Here is a 3508-nt window from a genome sequence, read left to right as displayed (position 1 = left end):
TCAGTTAGGTTGGAAAAGGGCTCTGAGATCATCTTGTCCAACCTGTGACTTCTGCACCACTATGTCAACTAGACCAACTAAATGCCATCCAGTCTTAAAACCCTCCAGGAACAGTGACTCCACTGTCTCCTTGGGCAGCCCGTTCCAATGTGCAATCAACCCTTCAGTAAATAAATTTTTCCTAATGTCCAACCTGAACTTCCTCTGGAGCAGCTTGAAACTATGTCCTCTCATCCTCTCACTAGCTGGGAGGAGAGGCTGACCCCCACCTGGATACAGCCTCCTTTCAGGTAGTTGCAGAGAATGATAAGGTCACGTCTCAACCTCCTCAGCACCCCCAGCTCCATCAGCCATTCCCATACTTACACACAAGTACATAAAAGAATTTCCTGGATAAGAAGAGGTTTGGAAAAAAAGTCACAAGCCAAACACCAAACTCTAGCCAGGAATAAAACATGTTAGGGTACCTGCATGTTACAGGGGGTTGCTGAGATGCCTGTTTACTATTAGTTGGAAATGGAAGGAACAGTCCTTCAGTCAGGATGTGGAATAGAATTCCTTCCCAAATACTGTGAGTTTCAATGTCCTAACTGCCAAAAAACAAAGCCACCTCCTACACCTTCCTGGATGCCAGAAGCCCCAACTGCCCGCTACCCATCTGTCAAAATTTACAGCTCTCCTTAGACAAATATTAACAATTCAGTCATGCACAAAACCAGTGGCATCTTGAAAAAATTGGAGAAAGATAAAATACATTGAATGTAATGTAAAAATAAGTTACATGGTGTGACTAGTTTACTTTTTTCCCCCATGTCTCCATCTGCTCTCCTCTATCTTCTACTTAGCTTGAAAAGTCTTTGTGATGTGTCCTTGTTCTCTGAATGCTAAATATTATGATGGATCATGATCCATTCACCTCTGTGTGTCTCTGCCACGCTATCCTTTGCCCTGCCTCCCTAGGGCACTTTTTGTGTTGAATGCAAATTTTTGTATTTACATTCTTTTAAGCAGTGGAACAAGTTAGTTACATCATGTATTTTTATTGTCTATAAAAAGCAGGCAGTATTTCAGGTATTCATTTGGGAGAGACAATCCTGAAAATCAAAATGAAAAATAAGTAGGGAACACACACTGGATGCCTGGCACATGTCGAGTCCAACCGCAGCTTTTTAACACCTCTGCAGTTGGCTACAGATCAAACAACTTGGAAATACCACTCGTCAGTGCCTCCCAGCACAATGGTGCTCCTGCCTTGTCTCTTGGTAAAGGGGAGCCTGAGCACTCTGTGGACACAAATCCCAGCTAGAAGGGAACTGGGTGACTTTGTATGGAAATAGCAGAGATCCAGTGACCACATAGGCTAAACAGAAGTCCAAGGAGGGGCAGAAGAACAAGGGCACTGAAGCTAAGATGTTCACCCAGGACTGGAGTGAGGCTGGGAGAAAGAACGGAGCTCTGCTGTAGTGGTGGGAGGGAAAGAGGTGGTTGTTGGCCTTTGGTAATGATCAGGAACACCATAATGGGATCTGTAATGAGATAATATGAATATGGGAAAAGGGTCAGGAAACCCTCCTTGACAGAGGGAAGAACAGGTAAGTAGCACAGGGAGAAGAGCAATGACTAGAGCTGCTGGCATTGGAGTGATGTGGTTTGGTATGGAAAAAGGAGGACCTAGAGCATCCTGAGAGGATGGTGACTGACTTCCTGAAATGAAGGCATTGAACTTAGGCACAGGTTTTGACAGGTTGAAGGAATGCGAGGAGTCATTGCAGGTGCAGTGGTAAACTAAGCCCTGCAAAAGCAGCAAATCTTACAACACACTCTACCATCAGAACAATTTCCATATTACAGTTTCCAGAAGGAAAAATTATTCAGAAAATGCCGTTTCCTCCCAGCATGTGTGCTGTCCTCTGCTCCAAATCTTAGAGAAGTGCTACCGTTTGGAAGGACGCAGATGCAAAACTACCCACAAAAAGAAAAGATTATCAAATGGAAGGGGACTTTCAAAGAACTGGGATAGGGACCCTGAGGGAGGCTGTTTCACGGTCGTGCATTTCAGATGGACATGTCAAAGCGCCCCGCCTGTGACACTGGCTTCAGGAGCAGGGGATGCCGGGCAGTGCCTGCTCCTTCCTACATCCCCATTTTGGAGTATTTGGTCTATTGAGTGTGCTTCACTGCACAGTCCTCTTTAATGCCATAAAATAATGGACTGTTGCCTTGGTCTGCAGCCCTGAGACACTCCAGCAGGAGACTCCCAGTTTTCATCCAACTAGGTGAAAGTGGGACAACGCTGTATGTAATTTGCAGAATCACAAAATGCGTAAGATTGGAAAGGACCACAGTCGGTCATCTGGTCCAGCCTCACTGGTCAAGCAGGTCATCCTAGAGCACATGGCACAGGATTGTATTCAGTCAGTTCTTATTCATTTCCAGTGAGGCAGACTCTACCTCTCTGGGCAATCTGTTCCAGTGTGTGGTCACCTGCACAGCAAAGAAGTTCTTCCTCATATTTAGGTGGAACTTCCCATCCACCATTTTCTGCCCATTGCCTGTTTGTCCTAGCAGTTGGTATCACCAAGAAAAGCCCGGTACTGTCTTCTTGGCACCCCTGCTTTAGGTATTTACACACATTAATGAGGTGAATTAATGGGGTTTCCTGTATGGTTCTAGCTGGTTGTAACACATAGAAGAGATAGCAATGAGATTTTTAAGAGGGTTGTGGTGGAAACACCTTTTAAGATCTGATGATGTCCTTGCAATAGGTTATTGACAAACACAAGGCGTGAGGGAAGATTACCAGAGACGGAGAGCTGAGTTGTTTTGGGATGGGAGTTGACCTCGAGCATCCCGGATTGGAGCTGGGCACAAGTGCTGCGTAGGCGGTGGGAGCAACGCGGGTCACCCAGGGCGGAGACCCCGACCCAGGCCCCGGACAGCAGTCTGGGAGCGGGGCAGGGGCACGGGGGAGCCCCCGGCCGGGGGACGATGACCGGCTGTCGCCTGGGTGACCCCGCCAGCTGAGGGGCGGCGAGAGGCGGCTGCCGGCAGCGCCCTCGGGGGCGAGGGTCCCGCGGCCACCGCCGGGGTGTCTCCAGCCCGGGTGCCGGCGATGGCCGGGTCCCCGGCCGGTCCCCGCGGGCAGCCGGCTCCTCCCCTCCGGCCGGCAGAGCTGGCGGGCAACCGCAGCTCCCCCGGCCCGGCGCCTCCTTAACCCGGGGAGGCGGGGGCGGCCGCGGCCGGGGGGAGCCGGGGGAGGCGGAGCGGCGGCTGGGGAGGAGCCGGGGCCTGCAGTGGAGCCGCAGCCCGGAGCAGCAGCCGCGGGAGCGGCGGGGCCTGGAGAGACTCAGCGCCGCCCGGGCCGGGCCCCCGCACCGGAGCCCGCGGAGCGCCCCGCGGACGAAGCCGCGGCCCGGCGGAAGGCGGCGGAGGCGCCGCGCAGCCCCGCGCAGGCCCGTGAGCCGCCGCGGCCTCCCGTGGTAGCCGAGCCCGGGCAGGAGGAGCCGGG

This window comes from Empidonax traillii, unplaced genomic scaffold (genome assembly GCF_003031625.1).
Source record: "Empidonax traillii isolate 1590-97213 ecotype Southwest subspecies unplaced genomic scaffold, ASM303162v1 scaffold1246:size530596, whole genome shotgun sequence".
NCBI lineage: Eukaryota > Metazoa > Chordata > Aves > Passeriformes > Tyrannidae > Empidonax > Empidonax traillii.
This window is presented reverse-complemented; position numbering follows the sequence as displayed.